This window comes from Halichoerus grypus, chromosome 10 (assembly GCF_964656455.1).
Source record: "Halichoerus grypus chromosome 10, mHalGry1.hap1.1, whole genome shotgun sequence".
In the NCBI taxonomy this organism is placed as follows: Eukaryota; Metazoa; Chordata; class Mammalia; order Carnivora; family Phocidae; genus Halichoerus; species Halichoerus grypus.
The window spans coordinates 50740220-50759204 of NC_135721.1; the positions used below are offsets into that span (position 1 = coordinate 50740220).

The 18985-nt window shown below is 42.8% G+C and overlaps 1 protein-coding gene across 4 annotated transcripts in view; it reads left to right on the plus strand.

Moving 5' to 3' along the window:
- Positions 1 to 1363: 1363 nt before the first annotated feature.
- Positions 1364 to 18985, plus strand: part of ADD2 (adducin 2) — a 109191-nt gene continuing 91569 nt past the window's right edge. For 2 of the 4 annotated variants that reach the window (XM_078056427.1, XM_036118131.2), the window contains exon 1: positions 1364 to 1734. The gene's annotated coding sequence lies outside the window, so the exon portion shown is untranslated. Of the gene's footprint in view, positions 1735 to 1899; positions 2029 to 18985 lie in introns of those variants that run through there. The other 2 variants (XM_078056429.1, XM_078056428.1) reach the window with 2 other exon arrangements.

The window sequence follows — 18985 nt, forward strand, 5'->3', positions numbered from 1 at the left end:
CCTGACTCCCTAGATATCATCACTCAGCACCAATAATGCATAGCCACCTGAAGTGTCTCAATAAACACATGACTTCCTGGTTCTGGCCAGACAGACCTTGGGTCCTGGTGGCTCAGCTGCTTATAATTCTAGCAGGTTTTGACAGGAGAATGGGGAAAGGGCTTGTGGACTCAGCAATTCTGAAAGTGAAATGGGAGTGAATGAGGAGCTCTGGGTAGGAAAGGAGGGGATAGAGACTGGGGGATGGAGAGGCTGGGAGAGCTAGAGCAGAAAGACACAACTTCCTCTGGCATCTGAGATGGAATATTTGCCAGTTCTAGGGTGGTTGTGGTGGGCATTTTCTCTTTTTCCACATCAGTAGTAGTTCACATAGAGTGGCATTTCTTAAATGTCAGTGTGCAAAGGAATTACCAGGGATACTTGTTAAAAAATAAACTTCCTAGGCCCACCTCCAGAGATTCTGATTCTGCAGCAGCACTGTGGTGGAGTCAGGTGATTTTTATGGGAGCGTCTAAAGGTGGTGATGGCCCCAGAATCTAGAAGGAGCAGAGGGGCCATGATCTGGTTGGGGGAAGTGACCAGGGGCTTTTCTGGAAGCCATACTTGCCCTGCAATCAACATTTTAAAACACGTAGAGTGGATGCTGATTTGGGGAAGCTGGTGGAGCTTATGGGGGTCTGAAGTCCAAGCTACCACTTGACATTCCTACTCTGAGGGCATATTGAGAAACACTGTCAGAAAGTACAAGTGGAAGATGCTTTAAGTACACTGTTATTTTACAGACTAAGACAATAATGCCCAGAAAGCTTAAGTGACTTCATCAAAGTCACACAGCTAGTTAATGGCAGGTCTGAGACTGTAATCAAGGATTCTGGTTCTCCACCCAGTTCCCTTATTCACTAAACACCTGTTCCCTCTGGGATGAGGAGAGGGGTGAGAGGAGGAAGTAATGAGAATTGGAGGGAGCTGGGCTCACAGTCCCAGACCGCAGTACAACAACAAAAATTTTGCTCTAGTTGAAGATGGAGTCAGAATTAGGGTAATTTTGACTCAGAATTCAAATGGCCAACAATTGCTATTAAAATCCCTAATAGTTAATTTTCTAAAGGCAGATGTCCTTCCCAGACAATAAATATTCCATCTGTAAGACTTTTTTCTTTTTTTAATCCCAGGGAAGATATAGCGTTTAAGGAAGCTCACGTTTCAGATTTTCTTCCTAGTAACAAAATCCTCATATTAGCTCTTGGCTCTTGCGGGCAGTTGGTAGTGCCGGAGTGGACGTGGGCAGAGGCCGGGCGGCGGGACTGCGGGTGGGGGGGGCACTGCAGCACCGCGGCCCTGGGGCAGCCGGGCAGCGGCCCGCTAGAGGGGGCGCTGTGGGCGCCGCCAAGCGTCCTTTTGTCAGCGCGCACGGCCAAGAGAGCTCTCATTTCCTCCCAGCCTCGTGCGGGAAATGGATTTAATTCTGACTGCAGGGCTGTAAGGGGCGAGCGGGAACGAAAGCCTTTTGTCAAGGAGTAGCAGCCTCTGTTGTCTGTAATTACCACTGACGCGGAGAAGCTGCATTGCTGGTGGAATTCCAGGCAGCTCTGACAAGTGTGGGGCTGCAGGATGGGAAGAAAACATTGCTCTGCAGATTAGCTGGGTGCATTTATTAAGCAGACACCCAAAGGAAAAGACAACAAAGCAAAACAACAGTGGAAGACCAGGGATGGATAAGATGCTGTGCCGGAGGTAAGCCCGTCTTGGGAATGGGCATCGTGGCTTGCCTTGGTTTTGTTTCTTTTAATGGAATTTGAGACCCCTACAGCATCCCTCCACTGTGCGCGAGCTGGTTGGTCCCGATTGGCGAGCGTCTGCTAGTGTGTGTGTCTGTGATGCAGCCCTTCCCCGCGGCTGTGTGTTTTGTGCCTAAAGGTTTCTGTTGACGATGTAACATTGGAGGTTCTTCGGAAAGCGGGGCTGAGTAGCCCTGGCCTCTGCGAGGGGATGGTTGGGCGTACTCGCTCCGAGCGCCACTCCTGACAGGTGGGGCTTTCTTCTCGGTCAGGGCTGGTGGGTGGCAAGCGTCGCCTCACGGGGGCTGCCCCTCCCTTCCCTTCCGGCTCGGCCGCCGCCCTCCAGGGGAGCGGTGTGGGGTGCTCGGCCGGCTGGGCGCGTCCCCCAGGCGTCGTCAAGGCTCGAGGCGGGGCGCTCTGCCGCAGCTGCGGGGCCGCAGGTGCGGCATCGGCAGCCGCCTGCATTTGGAGCAGGGGAGCTGGCACGTGAGCGGGTCCCAGTGGATCTGGATTTTTATGCCACTCCACCACTTTGGAGGGAAAAAAGGCCACTGTCCCCAAGAGGTCTTGCCAGTGTGTTCCTCTCTTAGCTTTCATCTCCCCTCCCCTCTCTTTTCCTGCCTCTTCTTCCCCCCCCCCCCATCCCCGGGTTGGAGGCCACCCTTGGTCTGGGAGGCCGGGTGGGGTGGGGGTGGGCCGCGTCTGCCAGTTTTGAAATCACCACCACTGAGCTACAAGGTGTTAGGTTAGGGGGAGTGGGGGCGGGGCAGACTGCTTTAGGATGCCGATCAGGCGCTCTGTCTAGCCTATTGTCTTGCTTTTTCTCCCCCTTCCTTTTCGTCTGTAATCTCCACCCCTTGCCAAAGAGAGGGAGAAAGAAAGACTGAAAGCCCCAGGAGAGAGAGAGCGAGAGCGAGAGAGAGAGAAAGAGAAGGAAAGGGGAAAAAAAACCCCAGCCCACACCCTATCAAATTCTTTTAAAAATTGTCATTTATCTGTGACACATGATTATTACCCATCTGTTTCTTTACACCCACTCTTCCCTCTTGCAGTTTGTTGTCTAAGGTTCAACTGGCTGAAATGAGCCGCCTTAATAATAGAAATCAAATCTCAGTTTGCTAAATGGACATTTTGTTCTTTCTGACTAAGCCCAAAAGAGGGGTTGATATGACATCCTGGCGTGAGCAAGTGATTGGAGAGGGTAGACCCACCTCCTTTCACATCTAGTGTGTGGGTCTAGTTAAGGTACATGAGATGCATGTTTAACTTGTACAGTAGGGGTGGCCTCTTTAAAGGGATTTAAACATTGGGTTTCATTTTAAGAGAGAATTTGCCAACATTTGAAGTGAAAGTGCTTTAAATGAATAAAAGCAGATAACTGAAGTTTCAGACTTGCAAGTCACTCTGGCCACTAGCATATGAATAGTATATGTTAGAGATTTAACAGAGGGATTTAGACCATTTAATATTTTTGCTTTATAGTGTTCTACCTTCATTCTGTAAAGCGATCAGACTTTTGTCAGTGTGTATGGACCAGGATCTTGCCCAGCCCTGCTTCTTCCCCCACCCCCGTCCACTTTTCATCTCCCCAACCCCAATAGCAAACCTTTTTTTATTATTGTAATTTCAATATATTTTGGAGAACCACTAAAGATAAATCGTTCTTTGATCCCAAATCCATACATTTTTGTGGGAAGCCATATATTCTTTCTTGTCCAATTGCCTAGCCTTATTAGAAATCTGCTTGTTACATACAAAATATATAACACTGCCTGAAATGACGCACCTTATGGTGTGGTTTCTGGGTTTGGGTTGAATTGGCTTTAAGCGTTAGGATGGTGCTAGAATTAGCAAATCACAGCTATTTAAGAGTTTACAGGTGATCAAATATGTTTGTTGGGACAGAGTTTAGTGTTAAGGTTTTAAATGTATGTTTAAAAGACTTTGATAAATATATTTATCACCTACCTTGTTCTACAAGGAATTTAAGACAGTTTATCGGGCTTCATAAAACATAGCAAGGGAGACTAACTTAGAAGTAAATGAGAAAGAAAAAAGAAGACTAAGGGTAGAGATATAAAATGGTATTAAGAATGAAGCTAATACAAAAATACAAGCATAAGACCCTCTACACTTGGTATGAAGGTAAACAAATCCAGCTCTAAACTTTCCAGCATCTCATGGAAAAAGGAGAACTGACCAACCCATGACTCATATGTTTTATTTATTCATTGACTCATTCACCCATTTGTTCATTTAACAAACACTCAGTGAGGACCTACTATGTGCCGGGTTCTGTGAGGGGTGCAGGGACAGACATGGTCTCTGTCCTGACAGCAGTTACAGATGAATGTGAGGAACTGACATTCATCAAGGAAACCCTGTAAATGAATGTATAATTACAGATCGTGCCAAGAGCCGTGCAGAAAAAATATGAAAACACAAAATGTCACATGTCCAGAACATAAAACAAAAAATAAAAACTTCTTAAGTGAAGCACAATTCTTGATTCTAAGAGCAGAAAGGAACTCTTCACAAATATGATAGTGTTTGGAATGATGTCTTCAATCATGTTCTTGTCAGACACAAGGAGGGTTTCATACTGCTGTTTTTAAAGTGTTCCTCAGTGTGAGCTTATATCACTCATGGGTCTCTCAGACCACTGGGGTTCTGGGGATATATACATTTTGAGGAATCTGTGTCTTCTCTAAAATTAGCAGTTTTACTTCAGTGATAATCTTAAATAATAATAAAAATGTGTTCTGGATTATCTTGATGGCAACTCCAAAGCCAATGGTGGGGCCTGTATTTGCCTCTGTATCTTCCCATGTGAGCCAAGTGCAGGCCTGGTGGCTCAGGTTATGAGGCAGAGAGGAGTTTAATTAGAGGTACATGGAGAGAACGGTGAGTCCACACAGGGCACAGGCTCATCAGACTCAAAAGAACAATTCCTGGGATCAGCACTATATTGGCAAGGAATGATGCTCTCATGCTAGTTGCACCTTCATATGCACGAGTTGCAGCAACTTATTAGCAGCAGGTGATGTAGTGAAAACACAATGACAGAGTTGCTGTTGCTGGTTTCAGCAATAATTGGATTAGATCTACACTTAATGCAGATTTGGTAACCCCCGATAACTACCTTATATCCAGAGCAATGAGACGAGTAATTTGGTGTAATGATTGAGTGGAGCCAGACTGTCTGATTCAAATTCATTTTTTTACTTACTAGCTGTGAAACTTGGGCAAGTTACTCAGTCTCTCTGATCCTTAGTTTCTTCTTTTGATAATATGGAGATAAATATGTGGTATTGATTTCATCATGATATTACAAGGATTAGAGTTACTACATGTGAAAGACCTGGAGCATATAGTAAAGTTCAATAGATGTTGGTCATTACTATGATTTTTATTATTATGAAATGGCACCCATTTATGTAGGCATCTCAGGATAGGTTTTAGTAGAATTTTAAATTATGGTACCTGATTATCTTCAAGGTAGCAAACACATTTTTGAGGTTATTAATATTGTTTTGCACACATGCTTTATAAGTTGTCTGCATTAGTATTGTTGAAGCCAAAATTCAGATAGTGATAACACATAGCAACTAGACCTGAGACTATATCTTTCTGTTGTTAAACCCAAAATGGTGTTTTAATTCCAGCAAAACAATATTGTCTGTTGCAGGAAGTTAATTTTGTTAGTTTGGCGTTTTAAAGTTTTATAGTTATATTTATCTGTAAATTGATTTTGGCATTTTGGTTATATAAAAGCTATAATGCCTGGATGTTTATAACTGGTTTTGTTTTTTTTTTAAAGATTTTATTTATTTATTTGACAGATATATAGCGAGAGAGGGAACACAAGCAGGGGGAGTGGGAGAGGGAGAAGCAGGCTTCCCGCTGAGCAGAGAGCCCGATGCGGGGCTCGATCCCAGGACCCTGGGATCATGACCTGAGCCAAAGGCAGACGCTTAACGACTGAGCCACCCAGGTGCCCCTATAACTGGTCTTTATGAGTGTACATATTTAAGTTACATTTTAATAAAAGTGACTTAGGTCAGCCTGGGTCCATGAGAAATTTTTTTCTTCAAAAGAGATTTTTGGGTAGTTTAAGCATTTTGGACTGTGTACAAGGACATACCCAAGATGCTTGGAGTAGAATTGTGAATCTCTAGAAGAGAGATTGGAGCCCTAATATTTTACTCTATATACCTTAAGTACCATAGTTTTAGCTTGAAAGAATTTTAAGACAGTAATACCAAAAACTGCCTCTGTTTACAACAACAACAAAGTCCCCCAGACTCAAATAGCACCTATGGAATGACAAGCTTCCAGCAAAGATTCGTCCTGGCCTAACTTCCATGATAAACCACATATGAGAGGTTTGTCAATGTTATTGAATGAGGTGAAAAGAAAGTTTTTTCTCTGTGGACTACAATGTTCGACTGTATAGATTAAAACGAGTTTATTGATTATATTGTTCAAATCTGTTTTTAAGTTTCCTTTGTACTTAATTGAGCTGTCAAAGATTACAAGAAATATGCCAGTCTCCCATTATAATTTTTGATAGCTTTCCTTTTGATATATACATATCATAGACCTATGCATTTATATTATATTACACACAGGTTTTATTTGATGCTGTGTTATTTAGGGCCCTGGTTGCCAAGGACTGATGGCTTTTTTGGGATGGGGGACATTTAGTGCCAAAACCAGGACATGCTAGGCAAAGGAAGACAGATCTATTTTAGTTGCAGAGAAGAGAGAGATAACAAACAATGGGCCCAGATTCTTCAAGGACTCTCTAGAAGATATAGTAGAGATGGTGCCAACCAACATCAACCAGCCTATGATTCAACAAGGGGCCCTCCCCAGAAGAAGCAGGGATATTCTTCCAGGTGAGTCCTAGAATAATTCTCAGGCTCAATGCACCAGGCCTGGATGGGCTATGGTGTGGTCAGGGGGAAGGTGAGGTATTAATCACAAGGCTCTAGGAAATTTATCAGCACCTTCCACCTTGAGTAACTGGACCCCAATCCTGATGTGTGCTGAGGGAGCCCCTAGTAACGTGGGACTTTAACATAGCCAGCTTCAAACCAGGTCAGTTCTCATCACCCCCAACAGTTGCAGCTGAAAATAAAGATAAGTACATAAATATCACTTGGCCCAGCCATAAATATCTCTAGTGTACTTGGTATGACATAGGGCCTCACTCCACAAGCAACCCGGGCAAGACCTGGAGGCTAGGGAATTTAGGATGTGGTTGCCAGAAAGCAAATACGGGAACTCCATATGATATCTGGAAAGGTCTTCCCTGGTCCCAGCCTTGAAGTGGCTGAAAATAACTTAGCAAGCCAAGTAGCAAATTGACTTCTGTGAGTGGCAGCTTTAAGGACCATTGACACCCTCCACCCTATACCCTCCCCCTACACAGACAGCTGATTAAACCAGGCATGGACCTGTGAAGACTTAGGATCTCAGGGCTGGTAGCCATGTTAGGCCAAACAGGGAAGGGAGTCAGGGTGAGGAGACAAAACAAACAAAAACAACTCCCCCCCCCCCAAAAAAAAACCACCCAAAACAAAAAAACAAGACAAGAGGGTGATGATAGGTCATCCCCCTACTCCCCTAGCCAATTTAAAGAAGAAGCCACTTGGTTTTCCTGAGGTGGCCAAGTGATTCTAGTTCTGGTAGCTTCCATGAGGCCCAGCTAGACCTTGGTCCCTGTGTTGATGAGGTTGCGTTCTATCCTGCTTGGGCTAGTTTGCTTGGGCTTGTGTTTCATCAGTCACACTGCTCCTGGCTAGAACCTTAGATTACTTCAGAGCCTCCCACTTCTCTTGCCTACATTGAACTCGAACTCCTTCCATCAATCCAGAGTGATCTTTCTGAAACAGAAATTGGATCTTGACATTCCTCTACTCTCAGGATAAAACCCAAACTCCTTACCTTTACATCTTCTTCCTTCACACTCCACCCCCTAGGTAGGCTGACCCACCATCTTCCTGGACATGCCCCTTCTACACACCTTCCCCACAGTTTCCACACCTTTCTCAGGGTCTTTCCTCCAAACTTATGTACCCTCCCCCACTTTTGTCTGGCAAGTTGCTTCTTTTAGAAAGCCAACTGAATAGACAAACTTCTAGCAAGCCTGATTAAGATAAAAACAACTATACAAGAAATGAAAGGTTGTATGCTAACATATGTGAAAATCTTGATGAAATGGACATTTTCACAGAACATGTGAACCATGACTATTTCAGAAATCGAATGTCCTGTTTCTGGATGGGAAGAGTAGTTGTTGCAAAGATGTCGATTCCTCACAAATTCTGCCACGTAGATGGCAGCCTACCTGGTAACCAGAAGTGATGCAGATTTGTTCCTATTTTTCTCTTCCTTTGGTCATTTTCTGTGGAATTTTAAAAGGGGTACTTAACTGCATACACTCCACTGCAAATCATTGTATTGAAGGGAAAGCCAATACATGTGCATTTGAATGTCATTTATAAATTGTTTTTCTTGAAGGGCAAATGAAGTTATTAAACTTTGAAATGCATGGAGACTTTATGAAGACAATTTCTTTTAACAATGGACATGATTTTCAGCCCATATTATTTTATTGAGTATGAATTTTATTATATTTACTTTCTTTATTCAGCAAGGAGCCCATATAAGAATCTCTTGACTTTTGCTTTTATTTTTTTATTTAAAGATTTTATTTATTTATTAGATAGAGAGCACAAGTAGGCTGAGCGGCAGGCAGAGGGAGAGGGAGAAGCAGGCTTCTCTCAGGCTCCACGCTGAGCAGGGAGCCCGACACGGGGTTCGATCCCAGGACCCTGGGATCATGACCTGAACTGAAGACAGCCGCTTAACTGACTGAGCCACCCAGGCGCCCCTGTTGACTTTTGCTTTTAAAAAAAATTGCTGGCGGGCGCCTGGGTGGCTCAGTTGGTTAAGCGACTGCCTTCGGCTCAGGTCATGATCCTGGATTCCCGGGATCGAGTCCCACATTGGGCTCCCTGCTCAGTGGGGGGTCTGCTTCTCCCTCTGACCCTCTTCCCTCTCGTGCTCTCTGTCTCTCATTCTCTCTCTCAAATAAAATCTTTAAAAAATAAAATAAAAAATTGCTGGCAAAAGGGCATCTGGGTGGTTCAGTCAGTTGGGCATCCAACTCTTGATTTCAGTTCAGGTCATGATCTCGGGGGTCTTGAGTTCGGGCCCCGAGTCAGGGCTCCATGCTCAGCATGGAGTCTGCTTGAGATTCTCTCCCCCTCTCCATCTGCCCCTCTCCTGACTCATGCTCTCACACACACACACACTCTCTCTAAAATAAATAAAATCTTTAAAAGAATTGATGGTGAAAAGATAGTTAAAAAGTGAGGGTGCATTCAGTTCCTTCCTCCTTTACTGTGTCAGATGGTAGAGCATCCATACTGATTATCTCAACATTACTTTATTTAGAATTGATTCTTCTTCCCTCTTAGCACCACATTTCTCTTAGATCCTTCCAACACCCTCATTTGTGTCCCAAATTAGCTACATCTGTTACCATAGTTATGCAGTATCCAGCTTAACCCATTCCATGCTTGTTCCTGCTGTACTGTGCATGAGACTTCCTTTCTTGCATTTCCAGAAGACCTATCATTATTTTTCTTTCTTTTTCTCCTGCTGGCACCCCCCCGCCCCGTTTTTACTGTTTTTAAGGCAATGCGTGTGCATAGTTAATAAATCAAATAGGACTGAAGGGCTTCTAACAGAAAGCAACAATCCCTGCCCCAGTCCAAATCCTTATCCACAGACAGGCAAACTGCTTTTAGCTGTTTCCCATTCTGTTGTAGTTACCTCTGTATCTCAAAATAATATGTATACATTGCTGCTTCTGAATTTATGAACTTTGATCATCATCTAGTGACCTCATGCCATGACAGTCAAGGATGTAGTTTATATCATACATACATTCATCTCCTCACTTTCTTTCTGAGGTCATCTCTGCGGCTCCAGACAATGCATTGATTAAAACCAGATTTCTCATTCCATGGACTGTTAATTGGGTCACTTGACTCTACTCTGTGTAAGGTAAGTCTACTACCACCACCTCTCTTTGCCCTGCTTCTTCTTTCCCTCTAGCTTCCCTTTACTTTTGCATTATCAAAGTTGATAAAATATTCATTCTGTTCCATGGCCATAGTTAGTTTCTATTATTTGTCTATAATTATGGTAATTCTAAAAGCTGAAGATTTTTAAACTGTTCGTTATCTGGGTTGATATTGTTCACAAGTAATCTAGGATTTCATATCCTTCTTAGGGGCTCCCATATCTCAACCCTTGGGCCCCTAGATAGCAAATGCTCACAGGATGACCCTGGGGACACCAGCACCACCACAGCTGTCCTAGTTCATCCCCTGAAGGGTGTGCAGTTTCTCTAAGGAGACCCCTCCAGTGATCAAATTGATGAACTGAGAAACAGCGGTGTCTGCATACTATTTTGAGATGCGGAGGTAACTACAGCTGAGTGCCTGGCTGGGGGGGGGGGTCACTGTGAATGTGCACAGGAGAAGGGGTGAGTGGGATCTGCTGCTCCACAGAGACCTGTAATTTGTGCTCCAATGTCCAGTCTCTTTTTTCTTCCTGCCCTGTATCTTGTCTGCCCTATCAGAGCCTGGGACATCTTCAGGGCTCTGCCCCAGATCATCTGCCTCCTTGCCTCCAGCATCTTCTGCCTAAAATTTGGGCTGAGCCTTCTTTTGCTTCAAACATTAGTCACCAGTTCCCCATCTGCTTTTTGTCCTACAGAAACTTGCTGAAATCTCTCCTCTGATAACAACCTGCTTTCACTTTGTTATTATGGGATTATGCATTTTTATTCCCTTATTTGATGGAGTCCAAGGAGAGAGAGAGAGAGGAACATAGGGATAGGTGGGATTAGGCCTGCCATCTTGAATTAGAAGGCAGGGACATTAGTTTTCAATCAAGCCATGCATAATAGCAATAAAATAAGCTATTGGCATGCCCTGATTTAAATTTAAACCCTAGTGAAGTTTGTTCTTCTTTGTTATGAAAATGCCTTCAAATATGTACGGTACCTCTCAACTCAGTCCCAACATCTGCCATCTAGTATAGTGCAGAAACACTGAATCATTATTCCATCCCACACTAAGATGAATGATTTTTAGCTTACATACAATTCTAACAGGCTGAGTTGTTTCTCTTCAGAAAGGTGCAGGTGACAAATTAGAAGAGTTTGGCTAATAGTCTGAAAGAGCCCCGGATAAGAGGGTTAAGAGAAGACAGAAACTTCTCCAGGTAACCTGGGCTGCAGTTATTGGCCAGTTGCTATGGAAGGTCATTTGTCAGAGTTGCCAGTACTTGATTTGGATGCAGAAAGTAAGGAACTAACACTGTGTGTCCTCAGAGGGAGAGGGGCTGCTGGCTTTTTTTTTTTTAACCTGGATAAAAAGGAGGGATTTGTGGGTGCCAAAGGCTTTGTTCAGAGAGTAAATCTGGAGTTATGTCACATAAGAAATTTCAGTTCCCTCTACGTTTCCATCTAATTTGGAGATAATTGCTCCATTCTTCAGCCGTAGCAATGATCACTGAGACAGAAGACAGTTTGGGGATCCTGCTTTATAGATCTTAACTGTTAAAGTTATAGGCTGTAAAAACTCTTGGCAGCTTTGAAGCCTGTATTTGTTATACTTGATTCTGAACTGAAGATGTGTCAGGTTTAAGGATGTCAAAGAATTAAAATCTGCTTTTCAAAATCTATTATATTTATGGATGAAATGATCAAGGTCTATGATTTGTCTCAAAATCTTTTTTTATTGGGGGATGAATGGGGTTGAGGTGAATGGAGATGGATTACAAGTTGATAATTGCTGAGATTGGGTATAATATCTAAACTGGCACTTTTTAGAGTGAAAGGAGGTGCTATTAGTAATTACATTGGAACAAGAGACATGACCCAGACCCTTTCAGGAAAATTGCAGTCTACTCTGAAGCTAGATGATGGGTACTTGGGGTTCATTATATAGTATGCTCTCTAATTTTGCATATTTGCAAATTTTTCCATAATTAAATATGTCTACTGTTTTATACTTTTTACTGTTTTGTTAAAATTGGAGCCTTTAATCTTAACCATGATGTTAAACATAAGTCAACTTTAAACATAATATGAAAATAGCTAGAGAATATTGTTAAAGGATAAATCTATCAAGTTAATTTACAATAATGGGACAAAAGTCCATAGATTCTGTAATTGGGACACCCAGGAAACAATAATTAAGTCGACAATGTTATAAAGCAGATCTCTAGCTTTAGTTATGCAAAAGGGCCTTGTTTTTATTGCTATGAATTGGGTTCATCAGGATTTTATGGATGGGTGGTTTCATCCTCAGAAAGGTCAAGTCTGCTGGGAAATGAGCAGAGCCAAGAAAGTGGGGCTTCGATTTGCAGAGCAAGTCCACATGCTCATCTGTAATTATCTTAATGTCTCTCCTATTCGAGGTTCTCCATTACCTTTTACCTGCTGAAATAGTCTTTCAAAGTTAGTCAGAATTTGAGAAGGAAGGTCTCCATTCTTGCTCTATAATTACCATGGTATGTCATCCCACGGTTTAGTGAAGTTTTTGCTTCTGCGCATGTGAGGTGGTATGGCTGACCTACGTGGATGAAGCAGCAAGGGTGGGCTCTGTCTCTGTCTTTCAGGATGTCAGTTATTTTGTTTCTGCCAATCAGAGGGCCCAAGTGGTTGTGGATTTGGAGTGAGGTTCTTAGTGCCCTATTCAGAGAGGGGTTGAAATGAATGCCCAGCTGCCAGATGGCACCTTGAAAGGAGCCTGGGAGTACCAGGCAAGGTACTATATCATATGTGGGCTCTTTCAAGGCTAGAGTGCTGCTTCTATAGGATCAGGAATCAGTTCTTTAAAAACGATTTGTTCTTTTTTTTTTCTTTTTATTAACATATAATGTATTATTTGTTTCAGGGGTACAGGTCTGTGATTCATCAGTCTTATACAATACACAGCGCTCACCATAGCACATATCCCTCCCCAGTGTCCATCACCCAACCACCCCATACCTCCCACCCTTCTCCCCTCCAGCAACCCTCAGTTTGTTTCCTATGATTAAGAGTCTCTTATTGTTTGTCTCCCTCTCTGGTTTCATCTTGTTTCATTTTTCCCTCCCTTCCCCTATGATCCTCTGCCTTGTTTCTCAAATTGTACATATCAGTGAGATCATATGATAATTGTCTTTCTCTGACTGACTTATTTCACTTAGCATAATACCCTCTAGTTCCATCCACGTTGTTGCAAATAGCAAGATTTCATTTTTTTGATGGCTGCATAATATTCCATTGTATATATATACCATCTCTTCTTCATCCATTTATCTGTTGATGGACATCTAGGCTCTTTCCATAGTTTGGCTATTGTGGACATTGCTGCTATAAACATTGGGGTGCACGTGCCTCTTTGGATCACTACAATTTTATCTTTGGGGTAAATACCCAGTAGTACAATTGCTGGGTCATAGGGTAGATCTAAAAATGATTTGTTCTGATGCTATTTGTGTTACTGGATAATTTACTATTGTGTCCCCTGTATTATGCAAAAGAAGGTCACCTTTTAATTTATTTGCTTGTGCTTTTTAAAGTCAAGCTTATTGAGATATAATATACATAGAGTACAATTCATCTTTCTTAGGTATATTGTTCTATGAATTTTGACAAATATATATATTCATGTAATCACCACCACAATCAAGATAGAACAAGGTTCCCTTGTGTCCCTTTGTAGTGAATCTCCCCCATCCACCCACAGCCCCTGACAACCACCCATCTGGTTTTGCCTTTTCCAGAATGTCCTATAAATGGGATCATACAGTGTAGTCTTTTTTTCCAACTTCTTTCACTTTGTATAATGTTCTTGAGATTAATCCTCGTTGCTACAAATATCAGTAGTTCATTTCTTTTGATTGCTGAGTAATATTTACTTGGATGACTATAGTTTGTTTAGCTATCCACCCATTAAAGGACATTCAGGTTGTTCCCAGTTTTTGATGATTATAAATAAAGCCACTGTACCTATTGACATACAAATTTTTGTGTATTTTAGTTCTCTTGGGTAAATAAATACCTAGGAGTGGGGTTGCATTGTGGTATTGTAAGTGTATTCTTAACTTTACAAGAAACTGCCAAACTGTTTCCAAAATGACCGTACCCCATTTTGCATCCCCACCAGCAATGTATTAGAGTTCTAGTTGCTCTAAACTTGGTATTGCTAGTTGTTTGTTTGTTTGTTTGTTTTCTAGCCATTATGATAGATGTGGGGTAGTATCTCATTGTGGTTTAATTTGCATTTCTTTAATGTCAATGACTCTGAGCGTCTTTTCATGAGCTTGAATGCCACAGTATCTCTTTTTTGGTTGTTTCTTTTAAATGTCTGCAAGTTTCTGCCATTCTGAGGCAAACGGGAAGGGGTATTTCCTCAGTTTCAAAGAGGGAGCAGAAGCATAATGGGGGTATGGGGAGCACTATAGGGGGATGTAGGGAGAGTTGCCTAAGAGGAAGGTAATATGCGAAGGGTGAAGGGGGTAAAGTCAGGAGCTGGGGTATCTCATCCTTCCCTCCTGCTCAGGCTGCTTCGGGAGCTCTTCTTTGGAGGATGTTGTGGTTTGTATTATGAGGAGCTACTCCCTTAGGAAGTAAGGGAGGGATGGAAGAAGACAGCTATAATATTGATTCCTTTTTTTTTTTTAATGTGCTTACTCCAAGTTCTGGTGTTTATATCCTTAATTCAGTAAATATCTCTTTAAAATAGATGTTTGGCCCAGATAACCCCTTCTGTTAATTTTGGGCAGAAGGGAAAGGAGAGTTACATAAAAAATATTCAAGAAAATGCATATTTAAATTTGATTGATGTAGGGACTCAAAGAGATATTTGAATACTCATGTTCATAGCAGCATTATTCACAATAGCTAAAACATAGAAGCAACTCAGGTGTCCATTGATGGATGAAGGATAAGGAAAATGTGGTATATACATACAGTGGAATAATATTCAGGCTTAACAAAGAAGAAAATTCCAGGGTGCTTAGGTGGTCCAGTCAGTTAAGCGTCTGCCTTCGGCTCAGGTCATCATCTCAGGGTCCTGGGATCGAGCCCCACATCGGGCTCCCTGCTCAGTGGAGAGTCTGCTTCTCCCTCTCCCTCTGGCCCTCCCTGCTGCTTGTGTTCTCTCTCTCTCTCTCTCTCTCTCTCAAATAAATGAATAAAATCTTTAAAAAAAAAAAAAGGAAGAAAATTCTGACATATAGTACAACATGGATGAAACTTGAGGACATACACTAAGTGAAATAAGTTAGTCACAGAAAGACAAATACTGTATGATTTTATTTATACGAGGTGCTTAGAGTCATCAAAATCATAGTGACAGAAAGTAGCATGGTGGTGGCCAGGGTTTGGGGTGGGGAAAATTGTTTAATGGTTTAGTGTTTAATGGATATAGTGTTCCAGTTTTACAAGATGTAAAGAGTTCTGTAGATGGATGCAAGTGATGGTTGCACAACATTGTGAATGGTACACTTAAAACTCGTTAAGATGATACACTTTATGTTATGTGCATTTTACAGCAAATAAAGTTTAATGTGATTGAGGTATGCTAGCAACAATGAATTATTTATCAGAGTGGTAGGTAAGTTTGTTATGGTTTGACTTGAATATCAATCTCTCAGTAAGTGTTTACTGAACACCCTCTATGTGCAGCTACTCTTCCAGGTGCTGAGCATGCCTTGGTGAACCAGGAGATCACACTCTAGTGAGGAGAAGAGGAGGATGTGGGGATTTGAGGAGAGAGTGAGAAGGTGGGAAATGATCCTCTTGAAGAGTCTACACCAAGGAAGGTTGTTTGGTAATGTTTAGAAATCATTTGAAAGGTGTAGAGAGAATTTTGAAATAAGCCCAATTTCCACACCTGTGTGCAAGGGTTAACTACTCAGATGTACACTGGGAGCAAGGTCTTGTAGTGTTTGACCAAAGGTGGGGCTCTTTGAGGTGAGAACAGTGAAGGAGAGAGGAACAGAGGAGTTAGAGGTACTTTGCAAGGGGATTACTACCCAGCTGGGCTAGTTAATATAACCTAGATAAGGAAGGATGTGAAGAGTGGACTTTGGGGGTAGATAGTGAAAAAATAAGTAGAAGGTCTCGGAGACATTGGAGAATCAGAGTAGGTAGGCTGGAAGGGGATTGTCAAGGAGGAGGATGTGAAATCCAGATGTTGGAGGTGGTAATCTTATTGGTGATGACAAGGTCTAGGGTATATGACTATGGGAGTTGGGTGGCTGAGGCTGGGGTGGAAAGAGAGATGATTGGCATGGGAGGCCAAGAAAATGTGAGGCTGGGTGTTGGGTGGATCACCGCATGGGTGTGAATGTTGAAGTCATCAGGAATGAGAAAGGAGGGGAAGATGGTAAAGTCATCAGTGAGTGAGGGGAATGACCAGGAGAGTGGTGGGGGATAGCCACAAGGGGGCTGATGGCAAGCCTATCTAGTTGGGAGCTGTGGACTCCCAGGGCAATGGGGTTTTTGAAGCAATGGCAGTAGATGTAAGTGGCTGTAAGGCACACAGAAGCTATCTACATGGTACCAAGGCCCCGAGGATATGGGATGTGTGCTGTGAGAGAACAGTGAGCTCAGGGGAGAGTGAGGCTTTAGATTTTTTATTTTTGGATCACAGAAATGGGCTTTATGTAGCAGATTTAGGGAATCCTGCAAAGAGTTATAGGATTGTTCATGAGAGTGGCTTCCAAGCAGAAAGGAGGGTAACCAAGGAGACGTTACTGACTTTGGGCTGTTCAAAACTCAATTAAAGGCAATTAACAGTATCTGGTGTTGTTTACGAAAGTACTAGTCTCATGAGAGATCTCCTAGCAGTTCTTGTGCGTTGTGAGAAGAGAAGGAAGACTTCCTCTCTTGAGGCATCTTGTGACTTCATGTCATTAATTCATGCATTACCTCCAGCCATAAATCTCATGGAGAGGACAGAAGGTTTCTGTCCTTCCATATCACCGTCTTGCTGTGGCTCTGAGATGACTCTCTTGTCTAGCCTTGCTCTGCTGATGGTGACCTTTAACAAAATAAACTGCGACAGGAAAAACAAAGATTGACGGAGAAGTTGCACTTTCTCAAAATTCATGCTCATGCATTAGAACAGGACATTTTTGGAGGAATGAAGCATGTTACAGGGAAGGGTGAGGTTTCTTAAATGGCCAAAAATCTCAGAAAAACACTCTGCACTACGTGGCAATCCTGAGGCATTTACTTTCCCACTCTCCAAAATAAGTATTTTTTTTTTAATTTCCTTTCCTTCCACTCCCACCCACCTTGCTGGGTGCCTCCAATTTCATTGAGAGACAGAAACAATGAGCAGAGTGGCCCTTCTTTTAGCAGGAGCCATCCTTTCTCTGGGATCTCTCACCTTCTCAAAACCACCACTCCAGCAATTGGTCATTCTCTTTTCTGCATCGTCGGCTTCTCTCTTTCTCTCTCCCTCTCCCTCTCTGTCTCTCTACTGCAACATTTCCATTGGCATTCAGGCATGCTCTAGTATCTCCCACCTAAGCATCTCAGCTACTACCCCATTCCTCTCTTTATGTTCTCAGCAAAACTCCTTGCAAGAATTGCCTTGCTCACTGTCTTACTTTCTCTTCCCCATTGTCTATATGTGGGCTTCTGTCCTCTCTATGCTACTGAGACTGCTCTTGTCAAGGTCATTAATGACCTTCTTGTTGCTAAATCTAATGGATTCTTGGGGCGCCTGGGTGGCTCAGTCGTTAAGCGTCTGCCTTCGGCTCAGGTCATGATCCCAGGGTCCTGGGATCGAGCCCCGCATTGGGCTCCCTCCTCGGAGGGAAGCCTGCTTCTCCCTCTCCCACTCCCCCTGCTTGTGTTCCCTCTCTCGCTATGTCTCTCTCTGTCAAATAAATAAATAAAATATTTTTAAAAAATAATAATAAATCTAATGGACTCTTCTCTGTTCTTATCCTACTGACCCATCAGCAGCTTTCAACACAGTGGACCTCTTCTTAAAACATTCTATTATCTGGCCTTCTGGGACCCTTCACTCTCCTGGTTTTCCCTTGCCTCACTGGCTGTTCCTCTTCTTCCTCTGTGAGATTCTATTCACCTCTACCAGACCTCTGAATGTGGGAGAGTCCCATGGCTCTACCCTGAGCCACCTAGTCTCCCTTATACACTGCCCCCAGGGGAGCTCATCCAGGCCTTCGCTTTAGACTCTGTTTATATGTTGATGCGTCTAGTCTCTTTTTTCCCAGAACTCTAGCTTAGTGCTACTCAAACTTTATTGTGCATATGGATCACCTGGGGATCTTGGTAAAATGCACATTCTGATTCCGTTGCTCAGAGGTGGGGCCTAAGATTCTGCATTTCCAGCAAGCTCCTAGGTGATGCTGAGGCTACTAGTCTTGGGATCTTACTTTGAGTAGTGTTGAGCAGTGAGGCTGCAGACTTGTATTCCCAAGTGCCATTCCCAATGCCTCCATTGGGAATGTCTCCTTGACATTTCTACATGCATGTCTTACAGATAACTCAGACCAAGCCTAACATGACCCTAGTAGAGTCTTGATTTCTTTCCTCAAACCGCTTTTCTCTGTGTTACATCATCCTCCCAGTTGCTCATACCAAAAAATCTTGGAATTGTCCTTGGTTTTCTCTCTTTTCTTCACTTTCCCATCCAATCTATCAGCCACTTCTATTGGCTTAATCCTCTAAAACATATCCCAAATATTTCACTTGGCTCCATCATAATAGTAGTAGCTGACTTTTATTGAGCACTTTCTACATATCAGGCTGTGTTAATGATTTGCTATAGACAGAATGTTTATCTCTCCCCAGAATTCATATATTGAAACCTAATCCCTAATTCGATGGTATTTGGAGGTGGGGGACTTTGGAGATGATTAGGTCATGAGGGCTCTGTAATAATGAGATTAATGACCTTATAAAAGAGACCTCAGAGGGCGCCTGGGTGGCTCAGATGGTTAAGCGTCTGCCTTCGGCTCAGGTCATGATCTCAGGGTCCTGGGATCGAGTCCCGCATCGGGATCCCTGCTCCTTGGGAGCCTGCTTCTCCCTCTGCTTCTCTCTCTCTGTCTCTAATGAATAAATAAATAAAATCTTTAAAAAA